Source organism: Panthera leo, chromosome D1 (assembly GCF_018350215.1).
Source record: "Panthera leo isolate Ple1 chromosome D1, P.leo_Ple1_pat1.1, whole genome shotgun sequence".
Lineage (NCBI taxonomy): Eukaryota > Metazoa > Chordata > Mammalia > Carnivora > Felidae > Panthera > Panthera leo.
In genome coordinates this window covers 2,731,466-2,757,732 of record NC_056688.1, presented here as the reverse complement: position 1 = coordinate 2,757,732, position 26,267 = coordinate 2,731,466, and the positions used below count along the sequence as shown (strand labels likewise).

The 26,267-nt window shown below is 40.6% G+C and overlaps 1 long non-coding RNA gene across 1 annotated transcript in view; it reads right to left on the bottom strand.

Annotated features, from left to right (window-relative positions):
* Positions 1–23,614, bottom strand: part of LOC122200893 — a 156,513-nt gene extending 132,899 nt beyond the window's left edge. The window contains exon 1 of the long non-coding RNA XR_006193974.1: positions 23,155–23,614. This is a non-coding gene — a long non-coding RNA (uncharacterized LOC122200893). The remainder of the gene's footprint in view (positions 1–23,154) is intronic.
* Positions 23,615–26,267: the final 2,653 nt, after the last annotated feature.

Here is a 26,267-nt window from a genome sequence, read left to right as displayed (position 1 = left end):
TTTCCACCTCCCTTTCACTTTGGGTCCAGGCACTCAGTCTAGGAAACACACCAGGACGTTTTCCACGAGCAGAAGGAAGTTTCACCCAACAAGCTCTCTGGGAGTCAATGCTTAAGGTGAGAAAAAATTCCTTACGCAGGATAATCATCATCGTTTTATTGCCCACCCGCCATGTGCCACACATGGGCTAGGCATTGCACATGGATTACTACATTCAGTTCGGGCAGAGAAGCTATGAAGTTGCTGTGTATTTTAGGGCGAAAAGGTGAAATAACATGCAAATCACATGGAAAATACAAAATAGAATTGGAATTCAAACTCTGCCGCTTGCCTTCAACATCAAGTGCTTAAGCCCCATATTATACTGACTCTTTTCTAGACCATGGAAGCTAAGTCACAATTAAGAAAGGACCAGGGATTTGTGGAATAAACTTTGCTTTACAACAATGCTAGGATACATGCTTATTTATCCCTTGTGCAAAATCCCTCAGGAGACTAAACCTGAGTGATGGTCCCAGGGAGGCAAGAACCTCAGTTAGGCAACACCGTAGGACTCTCTGCACCTGGTACCACTCATGTTCGTTGCTGTGCTAAGCTGATTAGTACTTTGTTTAGAGGACTATTTGTGAATATCATCATGAGAAAAGAGGAAAAACAACACAGATGTTTCTAGACTGATAAATCTAACAATGTCCCTGAAAACTAAACCAATCAATCCTACCTATAAGGTAAAAGTGATCTCATGTTATGACACATTCAATTAGATACAGATTTCAACCAAACACATTGTGAGCATCTACTCTTACACTGCATGAATACCCAATTCTGAAAGAAAACAGAAGCTATATGCTTATCTCCTTTACATTTGCTTTGTAAATAAAAGTAAAATTCTACACATCAAGAAAAATCATTGAAGCAGGTGTACCTAAACTGTGTTAAGACCAAACAAAGTAAGCGTATCTGAATGCTGTACACTTATTAATAAGTAGAATTTATAAGAACACATGTAGGGCTGAGACGCCGAAACAGCAAAGTGAGCCTACCTTTCAAGTGCCTCAACTCCAAGGTCGTTGCAAGGCACACGGTACAATTTTATCACAAACTAAGAACAAACGGTTCCCTTTTGGAATTGTGAAGAAAATAGGAACAGTAAATCTTTCCCAATTACCGCTCTTCTATTTTTCACTATGCAATTTTCCCTCATTAATACAAATCACATGCAAGTCGTTATTCTAGCTCTCTAAAATTCTGATATTGATGGAGTCGGTATCTTTTCCAGACTTACCTATAACACACGAGTGACAAGGGCCTGACTCTCAGGATCTGTACACTGAAGGTGCATAATCAAAACAAATCTCATTAAAGGGTTATACACTGGACCTGGAACCCACGAGCATTAGGTGACTGGAGTTCAAGGCCTGGCTTCACTGTTTACTAGATCTGTGATGATGGCCACACAACTTCCCTTACGGGGCTCTAGGAGGAACAGAAGACCTCTACAGTGTCTTATACCAAGGCATTCCACAATCCTGAGTATCTGGGGCTTGTCTAATTGAGCTCTGCTCATCAAGTTATAACCCAAGTCTTGTGTTGTCACGTATTTCCCAAATATGCTGTATTCTCAGTAAACAAGACTGTAACTGTGAAATCTGCATGGAAATCAGACCTGAGAAGCAGACACTTAGCTGGTGGAACTATCGTACGGTAAATTAGGAATCGTCACTGGTGCAGCAACAGTAATTGTGTTGGCACCTCCACGTCCAGGTAGGAACCAAGCCTGCCCTGTCATTACTGAGCTAAGTAATTAGGAAACCTCTCAATTTACACAGGATCCACATTCGGGTATACGGAGTACTAGAAAATGAAAAGTTTTTTTAATTAAACTTGGCATTCACGATCTCACAGCTGTTCCTTTTCATTTCCTATAAAGTGACTTGATTTGGATAGCAGGAGGATAGGGGTCTACAGTATAATTCCGGAAGGAAGATCTTACTTGGCTGCAAACAGGTATTACTAGCTTGGTCAGAATAAAAGCTTCCCTAAGGCACAGCTGAAGGCTCCGGTAAAAAATCTGGGGGTGAAGGAAGAGGGGAATTCAATGTGGTTAGATCTATGTTAATGGGGTAAAATTATTTGCATATATAATTAAAAAAAGGTAAATCATGAGCATACCACAGGAAAGACAGGAAAAGTAACTGTAAAATTACCAAGTATGGTCCAGAATTTCAGGGGGTTTGCAGTGGTCTTAAGAAGGCTGATTGGGGGTTCTGCCAGTACCTGCACTGGTTAACAGGGCACCGGTGGGCTGGCCAGATTAAAGACACACATTCAGGAGATCTGAGGCCAACATAAACCTAGGGGGTAGCACAGAATCACAGCTAAAAGACATTTTATATAAAATTTCCAAATAGCGTCAAAGGAAGTTAATCCCATTTACATGGAAGAAGAAAACCAAAGGGACTACTTGAATACCATCAAGGAAGGTTCCAAATCTGAGTTGCTACACTGTCAGTTTACTGTGTTAATTCAGAGAAGCCCTTGGGGCACCTGGGTGGCTCAGTAGGTTAAGCATCAGACTTCAGCTCAGGTCATGATCTCGCAGGTCCTGGGTTCGAGCCAGGCGTCGGGCTTGCGCTGATAGCTCAGAGCCTGCAGGGAGCCTGCTTCAGATTCTGTGTCTCCCTCTCTCTCTGCCCCTTCCCGGCTCGCATTCTGCCTCTCACTCACATAAACATTTGAAAAAATTAAGGATAAAAAGAGACGCCCTGAATTAAAGTGTGAAAATGCAAAATTTAAAAAGGCATTGAGTAATTGTTCCTAGGTTAACAGTTCAGGCCTATTAAATGGCTAATCAAATATTTACTGAATCAACAATGTGCAAATACATAGAAAAAAAGAAATGAGAAGGACATAAAAATGTTTAAAAAGTTATTTTGGAGGTGTGGGCATTGAATTTTTTCTGTTTTCCAAAATTGAAAATTTTCTATACTAAGAGTTTATAATACAAAAATATACTTTGTATCTCAAACGACATATGAGCTAATTTCCCAAATAAAGAGGAGAATGTGAGACCTGAAAAAATAAAAATTTCTAGGATTACCCATTATGTTAGGATGAAAAATAATTGTTAAGTAAAAAAGAATTCTGAGAATAAAATCAGGCAGAATGATACTCGGGTGTTTTCTCTGGACTCCAATGCATCTCAAAAATTCTGATTTTATTCCTGAATTTTTGAATCTGGAAAAGCATACTTCCTAGTGATTTACGGAAGATACACTGTGTGCTCTTCACTATTCCAAGCACTTAGCATTATTAATACCTCTTACTCTACAGGGGAGGTAGGGACTGGTACCCTGGTTTAAAGATGTAAACATTTAGAGGTGAAGAGGTTAAATTTGCCCAAAGCCACACAGCCAATAAACTGCAATGTTAAGGTTCAAGCCCATACTTTTGAACACATGTCTCCATTTTCGAAGGAGAGAGGAGTGTTTTATGTAATCAAGACAAGCTTGCTTGTGGAGAGGCCCAGTTTAAGTTTCAAACAATTTGTCAATTCTCTGGGATTTGTTCTGAGTAACGCACACAATGTCCAAATACGATTTTCTTTGCCAATTCAAAAATTCCTCTAAGTAGTTGATGAGAGGCCCCCAGCAGTTTTATTCTGGGTTCTAAGCTGTATACTTTCAAGTTTCGCAGGGGTATTTAACTTCAAAGGCTTCCAAAGCAGATCACCGTGGTCTAATAAAATCTTGGTGGTACCCTTAAAGTCCTTTGCAGCATCCCTTTGAAGCTGAATTCAATTTCTTTATGCTTTTACAATCAAAATCACTATTTTTTTTATTTTCTATTATGTCAGTGCAGTGAGTTTCAAAAGTACTACCTTAGTGTACTTTTCTGAGACTTCTGAAATTTTGTTCACTGAAAGCTATTTTGGGAAATGTCTAAAAAGTCACTATTGAGACATCAAAAAAAAAGGTCAATTAACAATTTATTTTCTAAACTCAGTAATCAGAAGAATCTATTTATTCATCAACTGACAAGACCAAAGTTACAGACTTGAACTTCTTATATTTCAGAGAACTTCTTATGCCATAGATGTATGTACGTTACAGATCGGGATTTCCATTAGATCTGGAAGGAGCAGGAGTCTCAGATCAGACAGACCCAGGATCAAATCTCAGTTTTGCAGTTTATAAACCAGGTGAACTGAGGCACATTTCCCTATTTGTAGAATGGTGGGGCAACCACATTCACCACCTAATTTACTATGTACTAATCGACCTAATAATACATTTAAAGTGACTAGCTAACTGTTTAACACCTAGACTCATGAAGGGTCACCATTTTTGTCATTAGTACTGTCATTATTCCTACTGCTGAACGAGTGATATCCCATGTGTATTTTCTCACATGAAATGGTACTCAATAAAGGTTTAAAAGTAAAATTGCTACGTCCCCCACACTTCACGCCTTCCTTCCACATCCACTCAAGGACTTCACACTATGGCGGCTTCCTTGGGGGCTGGAATATCATTTGCACTGGAGACAGTAAGCCTGTCTTGAACCCTGTGGGAACGGCCTTCCTGGCTGGGAAAGGAGAAGGAGAAGAGTGCCCTGCTCCTCAGTCAGGAGCACAAGCCGTCCCCCAGCTTCCCGAATGTCCAGTTTCTGGGGAAAACGGTACAGCCCGTTAAGCTACATGTCAGCAAACACTTGGTATCTGTAGAACCGCAAAAGGGGCCGCACCAGAGGACTGCAGGCAGGCAGCTCGTGAGAGAGAACAAAACCAGGGAACAAGGACATTCCACACACACACAGAGCAAAGAAAATGTACAACTATTCCTTGGGTGGGATTCAGGAGGAACTGTGTCATGTAACTAAAAACTCAGTGACAGACCCTATGTGGTGCATATAAATACATATACACACACACACATATCATTGTCAGTTATTGTTTATGAGCACATAATTACTGTTTATTGTTTACCACAATCTTGTCGAATAGAAAACTGGCTTCTAGCTTTTAGATTTTTTTTTAACTAATCTCTACACCCATCGTGGGGCTCGAACTCTCAACCCTGAGATCAAGAGTCGCTCTAAAGACTGAGCCAGCCACACTCCCCTGGCTTCTAGCTCTTAAATGAAGAAAACAAGCTTCATAAAAATGAAAATTGTTGTGCAGTCTCCCAAATGAAAAGTATGAAAACTAGCATTTAAGCTTCATCTCCTAGACTCCAGACCATAGTTTTCACTACAGTACAAGTAACAAGGAATTAGCAGCTGGGATAATGAAGGGTCCTGAAACATCCCAAAGGACAGAGAAAAAGTTAATTTAGACTGTAGAGACCCCACAAGACAGAAACTGCTCCTATAATCAAGGGCCATTACTTCCTGCTTACCAGGCCCTCCTATGGAGGGAGTGACAAGGAAATGGTGGTTATCAGACCCAACACACTTCACCTCACCAAATATTTCACATAACCTTCACTTTTCACTGTGCAAAAATGAAACCAGTAGGTAACATAATCTAACTACCCACTTAATTTCTTTAAAGAAAAGTAGTATTATGCACTTAGTGTAACTTGCAGGAGAAAATAAAAATACAAACAGTAACAAAATAAAAGCAATTTAGTAAAAAAATGCATCATGTCATTTAAATCATCAGGCATGACTATACTAGAAAAAAATGATGGAACGGGCAGATTCGAGCATCTGTTTGTAGAATCACAGGATGTGACGGCTCCTAAGAAAGATATACATGAGCGTTAGTGACAACTGAAAGGCCACAATTGGCTTGCTATCCATGAATTCTAAGCACAACTCCCACCCCTCAAGAAAAAAGTATGCTCTCCCTTCAATTTGTATGGTGATTGCATCCTTGAAAATCTAGTGTATATTAAAACTGAGAAAAAAGCAAAAATGTGCACTTATATGTAAAGCAGAGGTAGGTTTTAGGCTCAGGTAAAAGTGATCAAATTCCTCACTTTCGTGGATACCTGAATTTCAAAATTCAGCAGGTCATGAGGAAGTTCTTTTTGCATGAAACTGTCTCAAGAAGTGCGGGAAGTCTGGCGCCCTTGCCCAACACTGCCCTCTACCTCCACCGGCCCCACCAGCACCAGATGCACCCCTCACAATCATGGTCACAACCAGAACATCACCTACGTGTCTCCAAATCGCCATCGAGGGGATGGAAACAGTTTATTGGTACTTCATAGAACTGACATCACCGCTAGATGAGCTGATTAGCCTGGTGTTTCATTGATCACTGAGTAGACAATGGACTCTGGAACGATACGGCCCCAAATTCAAATCCCAGCCCTGGAGCTCACTGCCTTTACCTTTCTGGACCCAATTTCCTCATTGAGAAGTGAGAATAATGCAACCATCTCACAGAATTTTTGTGATGATTAAATAAACCAACACATGATACACTGATGGGTACAATGCCGACCACACGTTGACAGCTCATTAAGTCAGGACTATTGCTATTACTTGATATATCATTAACCAACCCAACATTCACAATAAAATACTGGAAATATCTTTGGTTAGCACGTAGGGGTGCTCTAGATAGAGCGTTTGGAGTTGCTTCTGGAGGTGGACTGGATGGGGGGTCCAGCAAGAAGCAGACGGTAATAAGACCATTAATTTAGGTTAAGAAGGTACACTAAATCAACTTTGTCTATATCCCATAACTTTTTTTTTTAATGTTTATTTATTTTTGAGAGAGAGACAGACAGAGAGACAGAGCACATGCTAGGGAGGGGTGGAGACAGAGGGAGACAGAGCATCCAAAGCAACCTCCAGGCTCTGAGCCGTCAGCACAGAGCCGGACACAGCGCTCGAACTCACCAACTGTGAGATCATGACCTGAGCCGAAGTCAGACGCCTAACCACCTGGGCGCCCCTGTATCCCGTAATTTTTTAAAAGCCAGTATGACTGGGGCACCTGGCTGGCTCATTCATCTGGGAGTCCAACTCTTCATCAGGTCATGATCTCACAGTTTGTGAGTTCAAACCCCTCGTCCAGCTCTGTGCTGACAGCACAAAGCCCGCTCAGAATTCTTCTCTCTTCTCCCCCCCCCTTAGCCCCTCCCCCAACTTGTGCTTGCTCTCTCTCTCTCAAAATAAACTTAAAAAAAACTATGACCGGTACAACTTGCTATTAACATGTCCCCTTCCCTTCGAGAAGAAAAATAAGTTTGATAACGCAGTTGCCGTTTTTTTATGTTCATGATTTTTCTTGAACTCAAACAATTTGATAGGGGATTAGAATACATTTTGAAGTAGAGAGTTATTTCCAGAAACAGCAGGAGTGGATGCGTAAAATCGATGAACCATGCACATGCTTATAGACACAGGGAAATACCTAATAATAAATAAATTGTTAAAGCCTTCAAAATAATCTGGTAAAATGTGCTATCAAGTTTGTTGTTTTAGTTCATAATTGGCTTTAGGAATGAATACCTGAGACTTTATTTCTTCTTTTCTCATTCCCATGAAGATTAGCATTTTTTTCCATTCCAATGGAAATCCTTATTATTTTTATTTTTGGTCTCAATAGTAAAATAATCAATAGAAACAATAAGAAATGATTTACTATATAAAAATAGCAGCTAAACTAGGAGACAATGATTAATTCCAACAGTCATATCTGATTACATCAAACTAAATTTTTTAAAATGCATTTCAATAGAATAGGTAATATATGATAAAATTATTTCCACAACAGTCCAAGGTATTATAATATTAAAATGTTGGGGTACCTGGGTGGCTCAGTCGGTTAAGCATCCAACTTCGGCTCAGGTCATGATCTTGCGGTCTGTTAGTTCGAGCCCGCGTCGGGCTCTGTGCTGACAGCTCAGAGCTTGGAGCCTGCTTCAGATTCTGTGTCCCTCCCTCCCTCTCTCTCTCTCTCTCTATCTCTCTCTCTCTCTCTCTCTGTCAAAAATAAACATTAAAAATTTTAAAAATAGCAACATGGATGGAACTGGAGAGTGTTATGCTAAGTGAAATAAGCCATACAGAGAAAGACAGATACCATATGTTTTCACTCTTATGTGGATCCTGAGAAACTTAACAGAAACCCATGGGGGAGGGGAAGAAAAAAAAAAAAAAGAGGTTAGAGTGGGAGAGAGCCAAAGCATAAGAGACTCTTAAAAACTGAGAACAAACTGATGGTTGATGGAGGTGGGAGGGAGGGGAGGGTGGGTGATGGGTATTGTGGAGGGTACCTTTTGGGATGAGCACTGGGTGTTGTATGGAAACCAATTTGACAATAAATTTCATATATTGAAAAAAAAATTTTTTTAATAAAATACAATGCTTAGAAGAAATAAGCAACATAGGGTGATATTAATTTCCTAATAATTCAGTTTACTGTTATTTTATTTTTTTATTATGAAATTGTCAAATTGGTTTCTATACAACACCCAGTGCTCATCCCAACAGGTCCCCTCAATACCCATCACCCACCCACCCCTCCCTCCCACCCGCCATAAACCCTCAGTTTGTTCTCAGTTTTTAGGAGTCTCTTATGTTTTGGCCCCCTCCCTCTCTAACCACTTTTTTTCTTCCCCTCCCCCATGGTCTTCTGTTAAGTTTCTCAGGATCCACATAAGAGTGAAAACATACAGAATCTGTCCTTCTCTGTATTTCTGATTTCACTTAGCATAACACTCTCCAGTTCCATCCATGTTGCTACAAAGGGCCATATTTCATTCTTTCTCATTGCCACGTAGTATTCCATTGTGTATATAAACCACAATTTCTTTATCCATTCATCAGTTGATGGACATTTAGGCTCTTTCCATAATTTGGCTATTGTTGAGAGTGCTGCTATAAACATTGGGGTACAAGTGCTCCTATGTATCAGCACTCCTGTATCCCTTGGGTAAATTCCTAGCAGTGCTACTGCTGGGTCATACGGTAGGCCTATTTTTAATTTTTTGAGAAACCTCCACACTGTTTTCCAGAGCGGCTGCACCAGTTTGCATTCCCACCAACAGTGCAAGAGGGTTCCCGTTTCTCCACATCCTCTCCAGCATCTATAGTCTCCTGTTTTGTTCATTTTGGCCACTCTGACTGGCGTGAGGTGATATCTGAGTGTGGTTTTGATTTGTATTTCCCTGATGAAGAGTGACGTTGAGCATCTTTTCATGTGCCTGTTGGCCATCTGGATGTCTTCTTTAGAGAAGTGTCTATTCATGTTTTCTGCCCATTTCTTCACTGGGTTATTTGTTTTTCGGGTGTGGAGTTTGGTGAGTTCTTTATAGATTTTGGATATTAGCCCTTTGTCCGATATGTCATTTGCAAATATCTTTTCCCATTCCGTTGGTTGCCTTTTAGTTTTGTTGATTGTTTCCTTTGCTGTGCAGAAGCTTTTTATCTTCATGAGGTCCCGATAGTTCATTTTTCCTTTTAATTCCCTTAGCTCTGGGGATATGTCAAGTAAGAAATTGCTGCAGCTGAGGTCAGAGAGGTTTTTCCCTGCTTTCTCCTCTAGGATTTTGATGGTTTCCTTTCTCACATTCAGGTCCTTTATCCATTTTGAGTTTGTTTTTGTGAATGGTGTAAGAAAGTGGTCTAGTTTCATTCTTCTGCATGTTGCTGTCCAGTTCTCCCAGCACTATTTGTTAAAGAGACTGTCTTTTTTCCATTGGATATTCTCTCCTGCTTTGTCAAAGATGAGTTGGCCATACCTTTGTGGGTCTAGTTCTGGGGTTTCTATTCTATTCCATTGGTCTGTTATTTTAATATGTAATAAGTTAAAGCTACCTATAATGGGGAAGTAGTATTTTAGTTAAATACGCCATTTGGAAAACATTTTCTAGAAAACACCTCCCTAACGATCCTTCTTTGAGGTATTACAGGCACTACAGTTTGTTCACAGGAGTGAAGGGGGGTTTATAGGGCAAAGGGGGCAAGACTGGGGGCTCTGGGAAAATCTGAGGATGGTACGGCACCGAGCTCTGCACTTACCTTCTTAGAGTTTTTTTTAAATAAATTTTTAAATGTTTTTATTTATTTATTTGAGAGAGAAAGAGAGCGCACAAGAGTGAGCCAAGCAAGGGAGGGGCAGAGAGAGAGAATCCCAAGCAGGCACAGCACTGTCAGCACAGAGCCAGACACAGGGCTCAAACTCACGAACCGTGAGACCATGACCTGAGACAAAATCAATGGTCAGACGCTCACCCGACTGAGCCACCCGGGTGCCCCAGAGAGTTTTTACTCAACACAGCCTATGTCCAAAACTAATTCAATTCCTCAAAAATGCGGAACTAAAAACTGTCAAAAGCAATTATTCAATTAACTTTTATTCCTATCACATGCTGTTTTATAACCAAAGACACAGGTACGTGGGCAGAATGGGTGGTTATGTTTGTGTCGCACAGCATCAGAAAGTCAAACTTACATTTTTTCTTAATTTCTTTGCATAACACAACATTATTTGTGATTGTGTGTGAAGCCTGTAGACAGAGCGTTGTACGCTCTCAATAAAAGACCGAAGTCCCACACTACCACGCTTGCCTCGGGCTAAGGCATGAAATAAAGTATATTATGTGTTGTAAAGCTTAATAAAGCTTAACAAATAAGGCAGCCTGCCTGTCTAGTTGGAGCTTTTGTCCAACCTTTGAAAACAGGAATAAAAATTACGAAAGGCATTTAAGAAAAGAAACAGGGTGAATTAAGATCATAAGGCAGGTTGCTTTTGAACTCACAATAATATAAAAATAAAAATTACAACAATTTAGCCACTAGTAATTTTTTACTGCAGCTCAACGTGCGATTATTGGGGCACATTGAGAGTTCTTCAACATTTTTCTACATAAGTGAAATAATGACAAAACACAAATTTCTCATGACCTTCAAGCCTATCTACAAGTGTACTAACGTGCTTCCTGAACTACTTAACATCTCCACAATTCCCTAAAAGGCCTTAAAAAAGAGACACAGAAATGCCTCTCAGTACACACTGCAAACTTTAAAGCCAAGTGAGATGTGCGACATCCAAAAATGCTATAAAACGCTGGTTTTAGGCCCAAACAGCAAGTCTATTCCAAATGTGCACACTGGCTGCTCAGGTAACCTAGAAAAATGGGAGCATTTCCCTGTATTTTATCTTTTATGCTGCTGCAGTTGGGAATGATATATTTTCTACAACACATTCTTAGCGCTACAAAGGAACTGTAACGTTACACAAAAGCAACACTCTCTTTCATTTTGAAGAATGGAATTTCTTTCACGCTATCAGTTTAAAGGTAGAAGCTCAGAGAAAGGGACCCAGGCTGTCCCCGTGGTTACAGAACTAGGAAACTGGAGCCTGCTGTCTGTTCCCCTCTATTTCTGACCAACGGCTCAGCTCCAGAGAACTGAATTAACATATCTGGGCCTCAGTGCTTACCATGGAGAAGGAAGAGCTTTTTTTTTTTTTTTTTTTTTTTTTTTAAAAGGGGGGGGCTTTTAAAAACCTGGATAAAATGGTTTTTTTTCTTTTTTGTTTGCACTTTGTCTTTATATTAATTTTCCCATGAAATCTGGATATGTAGAGAGAATTTGTCAGAACTTATCAAAATATAAACTATCAGTTATCAATCTAAATTTTACCAAATCAGTACTATCTAAGGTTTTCTGTAGTTTATGGCTTTTCTATTCTGCCCAGGGAGGACAGCTTACACAAAGACAAGCAGTCCCAGGGTGCAGGAGGATGAAGCCTTGGTAAACAGAACTAACTCAACAAACAGAACTAACTAACGAGTACTGTTAAATTAAAAGTCATCCTGTACAATGAAATGAGAGTCCTAAAATCTGTAGGAAAAAAACCAAAGCATGGTTAGAATAGGGAGACAGACTGAAGAAACAATGTCAATCAACGATCTAAGCCAACGAGAACGATGTTGAAACCAGAGCGGAAAGAAAGCAAAGTCACATGGGTGAGGAGCTCCCATTTTTCAACAGACGCGGAATAAAGCAAAAATTCTGTCTCCTACTAGAGGAAGCCTCAAGCTGAAAAGATTGGTCTCTTCCAACAGTTACCATAAAAGACGATGTAAGTCACAGCGACTTCTCCAAGAATCTGCATGGAACACCACCAAGTGGATTTGCTGAAGACTCTTTCATAACCTGGTTCTGAATCTGGTTGGACTTCTTCATCAAACCTTAAGAAACTCGGGGAGGAGGAAAGACAAATCACCGGGAACTGTGAAACACAGGAGGAGGGGAAGGTCCTCGTCAGTCACCACCGTCTCCGACACATCCTGAATGAACCTCTCCACTTGTGTTCCTTCTGATCCATCTATTGCTTGTGTCCCCCAGAGTCTTAATCACAGCCACATCTCCGGCAACAATGTTGGACAGGTCCCAAGAAAATGACCACCGGAGAATTTTATCTGGAATCTCAATTCTTTTCTTCTACCTCCGAACACAGCCTTTCCACATCAGTCATTCAAGTGTGCATTCAGAAGTTAGAATTCTTAATCCCCTCAAACTCGCAGCATGGGGCCCTACAAAAGACTCTGGCCTGAATCTGACCCCTCCTCCTTATCCTAGCAGATTCCAGCCTGCCATCATGCTGTCACATCAAGGCTCAACGATCACCACAATTTTTAACGTGGGAGACTCTTCAGGATCCAGACACTAGGCCTTGGAAAAAAATGCTCAAAAACGTCTGTGTCCACAACAATGTGTCGAATCCACTGTAATCAGTCTGCTGCCTTGCCAGCCATGTCTCCCAGGTAGGTTTTGCCATATTTTGACCTTAAATTTTTTTAAGGGTCTAACTTTCACAGGTGTCAGACACAAATGAGGTCCCAACATCCCTAAGACTCAGATCTTCCTTCCCAGACTAAATGTTGGCATCCTGACCAACTCTTGGTATTTGACCCTCACCTATAGCTATGTGTCTTTACTATTCACTTATAGGAACCAACAAATTATAAAGACCTTACTCTATTATGTAAGCATCGTACCCTGCTATCTCCCTGATGGATCTTTGGGATCTAACTGGTTAAGACAGAGTAAAAAGCTTTCTTTGTCTATCAAGTCTTCCAGAAACATTTCCTTAAATATTCAAGCTGGAACTCCTCCTGCACGGAGTGGGACAACCTAAAGCTAATGACTCGACAAACTATTACTGAGTCCCAAGACTGTGCTTACAATTGTTTTAGGGACTGAGAGTTAAAAATATGATTAAGACACAGAATCTGACCCAGCAAAAGAAAAAAAAAAAAAAAAACATAAAAAGTAGTTATATGACTATTACAAAAATGAGAACCAACTATCAGATAAGGAAAGGGCACACCCAGTCTTTACAGTCATGGAAGGCCATGACAAACTGAGCTGAATCTGAAAGAATAAGAGGAAGAAAGAACATTCCCAGCAAAAAGGACGGCATTATTCTCAACACTAAAGCAAGAAAGAGCATAGAACTTACAGAAAGCTTTATGTAGCATTACTGGGAACATAAAGTATGAAACAGAGTAAGGCATGGGACCAAAAGAACTAAATCATGGAGAGTTATGGTCTCAAAAGGACTGAGTTACAACAATCTCAACAGAAAAACAAAATGTACAGAGAGAGTCTTGCTTGGTAGGGTTCCTTAGGTCAACAGTTAGGTTATCTGTGGCCTCAAAAATCCCTCTCTGGTAACTGTTAGTTGTGGTGAGACTAAACTTGGGCTGTAATTTTAAGTCCCGCACTTCTTTCATTACCTATGTGTTGATGTATGGTCTGCTAATAATAATTACAGTGGGTTGTAACCTCCCCAAAGGCATGAAGCAAGGTTGTATTAAATGAATATTTTATGCCATCTATTTTACTCAGGAATGCATGACAAACCACAAGGATCCTGAAAGCTGGTCTTACAATATGCTTCTAGTCCTCCAGGAAATTCTTCCAGCTCACTGGGCTGTGAGCATTCTCACAAGTCCCGCAGATAGTCATTTAGGGACTGCTGATTGCTTAGGACTATGCTCCGGAAACAAGCTTAAGTAGGTATCAGGCGAAACATACGTAAAAGCTTACTAAATATGTGAAATATTGGTATGCAAGAGAAAAAGGACCCCTGTGCTAAGTCAGCACAACGCTCTGAACTACAATGAACCCGAAGCAAGCCAAGATGAAGTGACAGCTTTGAGTTCGACCCAAAGACCTTTACTGTGCATAAGGATCAGAGCGCTCTTCTGATGCATTATTCATGCTGTTAATGCACCGCAGAAGAACCCATCCTGAACTTATCCATTCTCGTAAAATATCAACTATTCAGCCTAGAGTTTAAGATCTTTATCAACCCTCTCTCTGAATCTCCCTCAACATTCATTATATGCCAATTGGATCCTCCCTCTGGTCTAACCGATTACTTACAAAAACTCGCTCACCTAAAATATATATGCACGCCTCTATGAACATGTGTACATGTGCGTGCACGCACACACACACAGCTCACTTCCGCTGCTTTGGTGTACTGCGTGAAATGTAGTTTCCATGTACTCACTTGTATAATTACCTCATGCAAATATAAACGCTTTAACTGGACTTGCCTTTCTGTATGGACATGAAGTTATCTTATGTTACCAAAAAAAATGTAAGAAATCTTGGATCCTTTGGCCATTCTCATTTATAAACATACCCTAATCTGGGTCCTGGGGATGTGATTTTAACCTAGCTGGTCTATTTTTCTCTTTCTATAAAAGGAGACTAACAGAATTGATCTATGGGAAGATTATGAGGAGGACTAACTGGGAAACGAAGGAGACACTGCTTGCTATTGGGCTTTGAACACGGCAAATATTCAGAGTGTTCAGTGAGTCGAAATGGACCACCTTACAGAAAACTTGTATTCATTCAGTTGATAAGCATTTACCGGGTATGCCTATCCTATCTATAATAGGCCTGTGCTAGATACCAGGGATGGTGAAATCAATGGCATGATTCATACCCTCAAAACAATTCCCCTCTTTTGGCTCAATGGGTTAGAAAAGGATACATGCATGTATATTTATGTATGCATACAGATAAAACAGGGAGAGATTTTTATATATATATATATTTTTAAATTGCAATATTCCCAATTCTGACCAAATGATACTAAGAACGAATATAAATTGAAAACAGTCAATAAGGGAGAAAAATATGAAGGTAATACTGCTTGCTTTTGATTAAAATTGTTCCACTAAGGAATTGTCTATTATTGTTTGCCACAAATGGCCAGCTATTAGACATCACAAGTCAACATAAATCTCCTCTATTGCTCTGTTCACCCTGCGTCACCCCATTCCAATGGCTACTAGGAATAACATCAAAGAATCTTCTCCCTAGTGGACCATGAAATTAAAGCTCAGCAAACTGAAACAGCCAGTGGGTCTCTTCACCGGGTAAGGCCCAATCTGTGAAGTCAGGAAAGAATGCAATGGGAAAAAGTAATGTCTCCAGAAAATGTCGCCATCTTGAAGTCAGGACAGACTAACGCCAGGAAGAGGAAACCAATGTCCCCCAAGTAAAGCTGTGGGACTCTGAGCAAGTACTCAGAGGGCAGAGAGAAGAAGGCAGACCAGGTTCACGTGATTATGAAGTGATAAAAAATGGCTCCTTCCCAGAGGAAGATAAACAAGAGATGAAGAAAATCTTCTGAATGTGGACTCTGGACTTGTTCTGGCCGTGAGGAAATATCCTGTAATACTCCCTTGACAGTCAGGACTTGAAACTTTCATGTTTACATGTTAGACCATGACATGCCTTACCATTTTCTTTTCATATACCAATTCAACTTTACAACAGTAGAGAAGTGTTTGAAAACTACTATTTATTGAGCTCTCAAAATAGGCCAAGCCCTGCTCTAATCGCTGCATGTGTATGTATTCATTTGATCTTTGTAACAACCCAATGATGTAGGCATATAATTACCCTTCTTTTACCAAAGGGGAACTGAGTCACGGGGATATTAAGTAATTAGTCTATGACCAAACCAGTATTTAAACAAAGGCAGTCTCTCTCGAGAGCTTTCATTCTTAATCACTACACAACACCTATCAAGCACGTATTACATACTAGGCTGTGCCAAGTATCAAAGATCCACAGGTGAATAAATGTAGTATTTGCCCTTTAAGGTATGCAGACTGAGAGCAGGAAACAATAGGTAATTTGGAAGGTGTGATAAAATGTCAACTATGCTATCATAGCAGTATATACTACATTAGCTGGGGCTACAAAGGAGACAGCAGCTAATCCTACCTATAAGAATGAAGATATCAAGAAAATGTTGAGTTAACCACTGAACTGAATCTTCCTTTTAACAATGCCCCTAGTGGTAAGAGACAATAACATTTATTACATGTTCCCCATGTCACAAAGTATGCTAAGCAATTCACATGAATTAGCTTGGTGAGTACTCATAAAAACCACTTAACAACTATTTGCCCACTTTACCGCCGAAATGAAAAAATTTGAGGTACACAATGCCAAGAGTAACTTGACCAAAATACAAGTGAGTGTGGCCTACAATGAAACTCAAGAGACCTGATTCCAAAATCTGGCCTCCTAACTACTACCCTTTAAACTACACCTCTGGGATTAAGAGCTTATGTGGAGACCTTGTCAAAGTGTAATTGACAACATTGGTCCTGAGGACTCCCATGACAGCACGTGATCAGGCAGAACAGAGCAAAACTAAAATGTGTGCCTTCCTTGATGCCAAAATCTATTTTATGGTAGCCTAAAACAATATTGAGGAAAAAAAGACCAATTACTGCTTTTCTCTACCATAGAATAGAACTGACAGGCAATCACTAACAATCCTAAAAACAGTCATAAATGAATAGTGGGGAAGACAGTATTTATTGGGCAACTACAATGTTTCAAGTGCTGTGCACATGTAATTAATCTAATTTAATCCTTTCAAATAGCTTTGATAAGTTACAGATCACACAATAAAAACAGGGACCAAAGAATTTACAATGGATCACAGAGCTAATAGATCCAGGGTTTGAAACCAAGTCTACCTGACTCAGAAAAATCTCTGATTACTCCATTATAGCACACTTCTACTTACTGGAAGTCTAAACACTGAAAGCATCAGAACAAAGTCCAGGACTGTCCCCAAAAGTCACCATCATCTGTGTTTAAACCTCTGCGAGTTGAAGCAGTGCTTGCTCCATTGTGAGGCATGAAGTGATGGGGCGATCTACCTCCCTGGGAAAGACCAATGACGAACAACTGAGCTCCCCCTGTCCTCATGATGATCCTTGTAATGAACTGGGTAATGAACTCGACACGCCATCATGATGCATCACGGCACTGATGTCACGGAGGTACCACCAATAATTCAAATACTCCAGGTTCAAGGTTGTGTATACATTTTGGCTAAAAGCAGTGTTTTCATACCACTGGTTTAAACCTTTGAGTCAAGAGTCATTAAGTTTAGTTACAATGTGGGCCAAATCCCAAGCCATATTGTAACAAGGACAAATTAAGAAAAAAGAACTGGGAAATAAAAAAATAAAGAGAAATAAAATGGGACTAACGATGGCAAAATAAATTAGCATTACAGAGTTTCCTGTCATTAAAACATTGATGGACAGATAAAAGGATGGATGGCTGGATTTTATAAATACACGCAGCAATTAAAGAAAGGGAAGGAACATGATTACACAAGGTTTATGACTGAAAAATTCTCAGAGTTTTCATGAATACCCTCCAGTTTGTAGAGATACAGGTCAAGGGAGAAAATAGGAAATTGTAAAAAACTTAATCAGTAAGGCAAAAACCCTTAATATCTATCAGAAGCCCATACATGTTTCAGCAACATCTTAGTAGTAAAAAGAACAATAACCAGGACGTGCCAGCTTCCAGGCCCTGTTCCCACTGGTGGATCCCGATGAAGCCCTGTGTGGGGTCACACGTAACAGGATCTCAGAACAGAGAGCAAATACAGGTTTTCAATCGGCCTACCACTTCATTTTCCACTCAACCCTCAAACTACAGAACAGTTGTCTTCAAAGCAATACCTGATTCTAGCTCCTGTAGTTCCGAAGGATGATAAAGTGATCACAGCACAAATGGGGCCGTGTCAAGGAGAACTTACCCATAACTTTATCAGAGCAAGCAGACGTTCTAGAATCACAGCAGAGTATGCACAAGATGAAAATAAATGGCATACAAATGACAGGCATGGTGCAGCAAAAATACGAAGTCAAAATAGAATGGCAGACAAAGGAAAAATGAAGAAACCAGTCTGGAAGAAAAGGTAACTCAAGCAATAGAAGGAGGTTTTTTTCAATTGCCTCATGTTAGATAATTTCTCAAAAATATACATGTAACAAATGAAAAAAGACCTCAATAAGGAAAAAACATACTAAAATCAGAATGATAAGTAGGGGACCAAGGGAAAATGTTGACAACAAACACAGCATTGACTCTTACCTAATAAGTTAGAAACAACAGGAAACAAGACATTCCTAAAAATCAAATCGATGATAAGGAGAACAGATAAGAGTGATCTCAGTAACTACGGAGGCAAAAACTAAAGTAAAATAAATGAGAACAAATGGAAAGATGACAACCACTTGTGTAGACAGAGAATGACTCAACATGAAGGTAATTCTTACAATTGAAATAGTCAGGAACACGCATAACAGGAAAAGTGATCAGAGAGGTCGTCGGACACAAGGGAGAGCCGAAGCTGCAAAATACCACAAAACACACCACAGAAGACAAACACGCTAATTAATTTCAAGATAAATTCTGGTTAATTTTTTTTTATCTTTTTTTTTTTTTTTTTAGAGAGTGCAACCACTCATGCATGCACAAGCAGGGCAGGGGTAGACAGAGACAGAGATTGAGAATCCCAAGCAGACTCCCAGCCGTCAGCACGGAGCCCAACGCAGGGCTCAATCTCAAGACCCTGGAATCAAGACCTGAGCAGAAATCAAGAGTCGGACACTCAACTAACTAAGCCACCTAGTCCTCCCCTAAAGATAAATTCTGGTTGAATCCTTGAAATGCAAGGAGGAAATACTGGTAAGGGGAAGAAGTATAAAAAAATGAATGGGAAGGTTAATCAGTTCACCTCTCATAACAAGTCATTTAAAACAGATTTAAAAAATAAAGATTCTAACATGTTAATGAGTTTTACAATCTCTTTTCTTAAAAGAGGGATCCTTTATAAAATATTAATTTGCGTTAACTATCTGAACTTTGGCAATTATATCAATTACACTTTAGTTTCCTTTTCATCTATTAAACTCAAAATCATATCTAATGCTATTTTATTTTTAAAAAGCCCATACAACAATACTTCTTATAAAGTTATTTTTCTTTCCAAGTTATCAATCCATTATTCGTTTCATACATATTCAAAGAGAAAATTCTGAAATAATATTCACAAAATGTTCTATCTTGGTAATGAAACTGTTTTGGTATGTGATTCACTGAATCCCTCTTTACAGTTTTCAGTGTTGTAAGAATTTTGTTCACTGAGAATTTATTCATTTACCTACATTACTACAGAGAAAACATTTACATAGAGTTTACTATATTCCAAGGATTATTCTAAGTGCTTTATAAACATTAACCTAATTATCATAACTACACTATAAAATGAATATTGTTATACCTATTTTTTTTTATAAAAGAAACTGAGAGAGAGGTTAAATAGCTTGCTGAAGGTCTTAGGTGTAGAAAGTGGCAAAGCCAGAATTCATACTCAGACACTGAGCTCCAAAGACTAGACCCTTACCATACTGCAGTGACTTGAATTAATAATACTAATCAAATCATATTGATTAAATTATTAGTTTTAAAAGGTGATATAAAAGGCTGTAATAGGGAAAGCCAGCATTTAACAATTCTGATAAAAAGAATTATAGTGCTAATCAGTCATTTTTAACGCCTGTGACAATTTTTGTTTCTCATAACATAGCCTTTGTGACTATTACCTATAAATTATCAAGATTTGCAAAACTTAACTCCTGTCAAATGTTAATTCCTTGACATGTTAAGATACAGTTTGAGAAGTAATAAAGTGATTATATAACCAGATACATCTTAACTAAATACAAGTATACCTATATTCTGGACGTGTCTATGTATACAAATCAATTTGACTCAATTCTGAAGTAATTTTTACATTCATATGAAGTTAATTTTTTTGCATGAGCATAATGTAACAACTGAATAGCTGTATTTTTCCATTGGGTGTTTTAGAGTAGATACGATCAAAGGGGAAAAAATAAAGCTGCTTTGACACTTCATCAATCAATTACTATTTATTAAGTTTTTACTAAATGCATCGAGCACTCCACTGCACTGATTTCACCCGTGGCTTCAGATCCTGAAACAAGAATGTCCTCAGAATAGTAATGAAGGTAATGACTTTATTAAGGATTATTACATGAACAGCAAAAAATACTTTTGAAATACTTCCTGTTATTTTTAAGACTGATACTTTGGTGCAGAATTAAAGCATGTTGTCAAAATTTATATTTTTATTGTATTTCTCAATTAGCTGGAAATTTCCTTGATTCGTTAGCTTTTAACGGGAAAATAATGTATATTTCATCCTATGGAGTGTTAAAAATGCTAGTAAGTTACTTAATTTTTTTAAGGTTTATGTATTTATTTTGAGAGAGACAGAGGCAGTGGGAGAGGGGTAGAGAAAGAGAGAATCACAAGCAGATTCCATGCTGTCAGCACAGAGCCCAATGCGGGGCTCCAACTCACAAACTGTGAGATCAAGACCTGAGGCAAAACCAAGAGTTGGACGCTTAATTCACAGTTCGTGAGTTTGAGCTTCGTGTCTCTGGCTCTGTCCTAACAGCTTAGAGACTGGAGCCTGCTTCAGATTCTGGGTCTCCCTCTCTGCCTCTCCCCTGCTCATGCTGTCTCTGTCTCTCTCTCTACACAAACAGTAAAGTAAGTTATTTTATGTAACCATACAAGAGATATTACCACCAAATAAAGTTCTTTAGATGTCAACGTGGACACTGGAACCATACCTATCATTATTTGAGGGCTTCTGGTCTTCTTTTTATTTTGGAAGGTAGCCAAGTCAATCTTACATTACTTTCGAAATTTCAAAATACCAATGTGTGGAAAAACAAGAATGCTTACCTAATCAACATCTATCCTATAGGTGAAATTGAAAATGTAACTGTATACCTGGTTAGAGTGACCCAGTATGTTACTGGTATCTGGTATCCAGGAGATGAAAATACACTAGGAATTTTAAACATCCGTGATTTGTGTGTGGTTCCCTATAGATCAGTGCCAAATGCAACAACAACAACAAAATAAAAGGTTACTACTATTGCATCACTACCACTGATGGTCAAAAACAACCCTAAGATCCAAGATTCCAGGAAATTCTGGAATCCAGGAGAAAATATCTAAAGACAAAAATTTTGAAAAATAGCAAACAGTTAAAATGAGAACAGATGTTATTCAAGTTAAAAATGAAAGAGACTAGGGGCGCCTGGGTGGCTCAGTTGGTTAAGCGGCCGACTTCGGCTCAGGTCATGATCTCACGGTCCGTGAGTTCGAGCCCCGCGTCGGGCTCTGTGCAGAGCCTGGAGCCCGTTTCAGATTCTCTGTCTCCCTCTCTCTCTGACCCTCCCCTGCTCATGCTCTGTCTCTCTCTGTCTCAAAAATAAATAAACGTTAAAAAAAAAAATTTAAAAAAAAAAAAAAGCGTCTGACTTCGGCTCAGGTCATGATCTCGCGATCTGTGAGTTCGAGCCTCGCATTGGGGTCTGGGCTGACAGCTCAGAGCCTGGAGCCTGCTTCGCATTCTGCGTCTCCCTCTCTCTCTGCTCCTCTCCCACTTATGCTCTATCTCTGTCTACCAAAAATAAATAAATGTAAAAAAAAAAATTTTTTTTTTTAAATGAAAGAGGCTAGAACTAAGAGTTAAGAATATTTGATGGGAACAAGAGTGAAATGTGTACAAGTTAGGACTAATCCAAGAAGGTCTGGATCATTTCTAATGGCACTGAAACATCAGCTATCCAAGGCTTGGTTTAAGAACTATCCATTATGTGATACAGGTGTTTATCAGATCTTCAAGATTGTAAGGCTGATACACATATCCCTAAACCTACTTTCCACTGTTTGTCTGTACCCCCACTCAAATAACAAATCCTATTCAAGAACTGTATGGAATATACCAACCATAGTGATGAATTATATGAAATCTCTTGCATGTTACTAAAGAAACTAGTTTTGTCACTTTGTGCATGATCTGCCCTCCATGTTTAAAGCGCTCTACCTCACTTGTCCAGCCAAACTGCTACACACTCCTCAAACTGCGTACATGGTGTTCAGTAAGGTCTCCAAAAAACCCCTGCTCCTGAATTTGAGATGACTGCCCCCCCAGCTCTGTAACCTGCATCTACCTTTATATTAAATCCACTACACTATATACATGTTCACAATTATTTTTCAAGTTTACTTTTTTTTTTTTTAATTTTTAACATTTGAGAGAGAGCACAAGCAGAGGAGGCACAGATAGAAGCGGAGACACAGAATCCGAAGCAGGTTCCAGGCAGAGTTGTCAGCACTGAGCTGGACATGGGGTTCGAACTCCTGAACTGTGAGATTATGACCTGAGCTGAAGTCAAGAGTTGCAAGTTCAACAGACTGAGCTACCCAGGTGCCCCGTGTTCACAATTATATACACTGCCTCCCCTACTACCTCCTTAACTCTCAGATCACACATCTTTATACCATTTACCTTCACAACCCAGGTGCCTGTCATATTACGTGGCACAGAAGTCACTCAATACATGGTAGGAGACTGAATTAGCACATTCTATAAAGATCTCTGGTAAATGTTTATGGACTATAGAAAGGATCCCTGTTCACCACCCAAATTATGAACCAAACTCCTATATCTTGACAAAGAAATGACTCTATTCTAACAGCGGAAATGCAAACAGCAAAGTGAGGTGGAAGGAAGTCAGGGAGGGGGTGTGACCCCGGTCAATCAGAGGCTGCCCCGCCAGCCCCCATCCTTGCCCTGCACCCCTGTCCAGCATCCCACTACCTGGAGCTGCTGCAAGGACGCGGCCGGGGGGGGAGGGGGCGCAGGGCAAGGTGGCACTGACGTCATCTGGTCGGGGGACGCAAAGGAACCTAGGGCTGGTGTATCTTACAGGTACGAACCGGTAAGTCCTCGGCGGACGAGTCCCGTGTGGACGCGCAATGCTCACCACCTCCGCCACGTTCCTCCGTGGGGCTCCCGGCTCTTTCCGCAGCATCCCCTCGCGCTCCACGAAATCCGGCGGTCTCAGCTTTTCCCCCGGAAAGCCCCCAGGTCTCCAGACCACAGAGGTAAATCAAGAGGTTCCACCAGTTGCAAACGTGCGCACAATCGACACGCCGGAGTCTTATCTGTTCATAAGACCTCGGAGAAGAACTCGGTCCACAGCAGCGACTGGAAGACGGGGCGTCATGTCCCCTGCGCTGGAGGCAAGGGCTGAACGGACCGCAGACGTGATCTCCCCAGAGGAGCCCCCCAAGGGGACCCCCGAGAGCCTGCACACTGTGGACACCGTGGACCCACGCGTTAGGGCCGCACTGGCCTAGAACGTTTGCTGAAGCTCAGGCAGGACCCGGATTGTAGCCCCAGCCCCATATCACCACACGAGCACTTCTGGGGGTTACTGAGAGGCTTCCGCGGTTGGGCTTGTAGCCCGCGCCTGCGCATTTCACTCCCTGGGCCCGGTTTCCGGAAGTCCCGCCCACACTCAGCGTTCCCGCCACAGAGGTTCCAGGCGCCTGGGGCTGTGGGGTTAGGTGCCTCCACGAAGTGGCTCTAATTGGGGCCTGGGGTGGGGGTGGGGGGCCGGGGCGGGGCGAGGAATCCACGAGCAGCGGGGATTGCCTGCGCGGTGGTGGGCGGAGTCTGGGAGGAGGAGCCTCTGGCACCTGGCACGCAGGTGCCTCTCGTTCCAGGCAGCGCCTGGCCGCAGAACCCGAGAGCCTGCGAAGGACGGCTTCTTCCGGAAGTAGGTCCCGCCTGCAGCGCCGCAGGCCTGACCTGCCGTTCTCCGGGCCGCCGCCGCCTGACTCAGCACATCCGAGCCCGTCCTATCCTCGCGCGGCCATCGGGACTCACACCTAACGAAGAAGTCACAGAGCGCAGAGTGCCGCTTGCTCTGCTCACGTCTGTCTTCCGGGGAAAGCCCGCCCTGGCCCACCCGGACCACGACCGGGCCCCGGCTCTGCGGCTTGGGCCACGGTCCTCCAACGAAGACGGCTTCCCGCTGGAGAAGGCTGCGGAAGGCGCCAGACATCCCTTCGCGCAGGGCGCTCATCCCGATGCCCTGCGGCCGCGCCTCGATGCACCTGCTGCGCCTCGACGCACCTGCCGCGGGGCGGCAGAGATGGCTCCTGTGGGGGATTGTGGGCACTTCCCAGCCGCCGGGGGAGCCCCTGCCGCCAGGACGGTCCTGCCTGGGGCTCCCTCTTCCTGCTTTCTTTCTCCTCCTGCCTTTTCTTGTTTTTATTTCGGTGGACACATACTTCGATGGTTCCTAAGGAGGGTCGTATAGAGGCTGGCTTTTTTTGAAAAATGCCCGTTCTGTCTCTACTCACTTGTAAATAATAGGTTTCATTGAGCACAATACCTTTTTGGAAATAATTTCCCTCCAGAATTTTGAAGCTATTTTTTTAATGTTCCAGCTTCCAGTACATACTTGACCTCTGGATCCAAATTGATTCCTGATTCTTTCTATGTAGGCTTCTTGTCTCTCTGGAAATTTTTGAGAATATTTTTTTGTTCCCCAGTGCCCTGACATTTATCTCTAATGTGCCTGGGTGATCGTTTCATTCAGTGTGCTAGTCCTCAATGGGCCCTTTTCATCTAAAAACTCCGGGAATTTGTTTTGAATTATTTCTTTGCTGAGTTCCTTCTTTGTATCATCTGTTTTCTCCTCTTGAAATGCCTACCATTCAGATGTTTGACCTCCTACAATTAGCTTCTTTTATATTTCCTTTATCCATCTTCATATATACGTGAATATATACATACATATTTTCTATTCTCGGAAAATTCCTCAACCTTATTCATAAACTTTTTCCTTGAATTCTTTATTTGTTTTAAAATGTGTGTAATCTATTTTTAATTGCAAAAGTTCTTGCTGATATTTTTGTTGCTGTTGTAAATAGCATTCTATTCTTATTTTATAGTTAAAATATCTCCCGTTTACTTCATCATTGAAATAATGAATATTGTTAAATATAGGTGTTTCTGCTTCCTTACCCTGGAAACTGGATATGGGACATATGGCAACCTCTGTACTATCCTTGTAATTTTTTTTTTTTTTGTAAATCTAAAACTGCTATAATAAAGTTTATTCGAGATAATGAAATAATCTCTTTTTACTTGAGAGTATATATGTTGTTAGATTATATATATATATATATATACACACACACACATATATGTATGATTTAATATAGTTTTGAAAGAGATAAACACAAATGTTCAGTCTATTCTCCTTACCTAGAAGTATCTAATATTCAAATTTTTAATGGATCTTCTCTGTGGCTTTGTGATAATGACTATCACTGGATTGCCTTAAACCCAAGAACACCCTCTTCTGTGAATGATAATGTAGGGAGAGAGTGAATCAGTAATGAAAAGAGCCATATTCCAATGATGGGCCACACCAGGGCAGGCGAACCTAGCATAGCATGTTGTAAATTAAGTGATGAGAATTCTGCAGAAACTGGAAAAATAAGGCTGAAGTTACAGGTGAACCAAGAATATCAAGAGATTTATAAAGACCTGGGGGGGGGGGGGGGAGAGAAAAAAAAGTATTGGAGAATGGTATTAAATCTTAGATGGGCACTAAATGTAATTTCACTAAAATTACAGGGTCAAGGTGACCTTGCTTAGTTGAATGTACTGAAATCTGATAGCCTTAAGTGTTGTAACACTCAGTTGTTGTAATAAACTTTTGGGATAATGACAATCTTCTATTTCTTTTATATGATTTTTACTGTGATTGATACTGAGTTTAAAACAAAATAGATATATTAAAAATCCTTCTGAGTGATAAGGGAAGAAAATGCTCCTAAAATTAAGAATGCACTGTGTTCTTGTTCTGTCAGGCCATAGTTAAATATCCTGTCTCCCCAGATTTTGCTAGGAGCGTATGCATCCAGTGAAAGGGTACATGCACCAATAACTTTGAAAGTATTTCTTTACTGGCAACTGAAAACTGATGGTCTCACTGAAATCCAATAAAAAATTATTCTTATATAAGCTG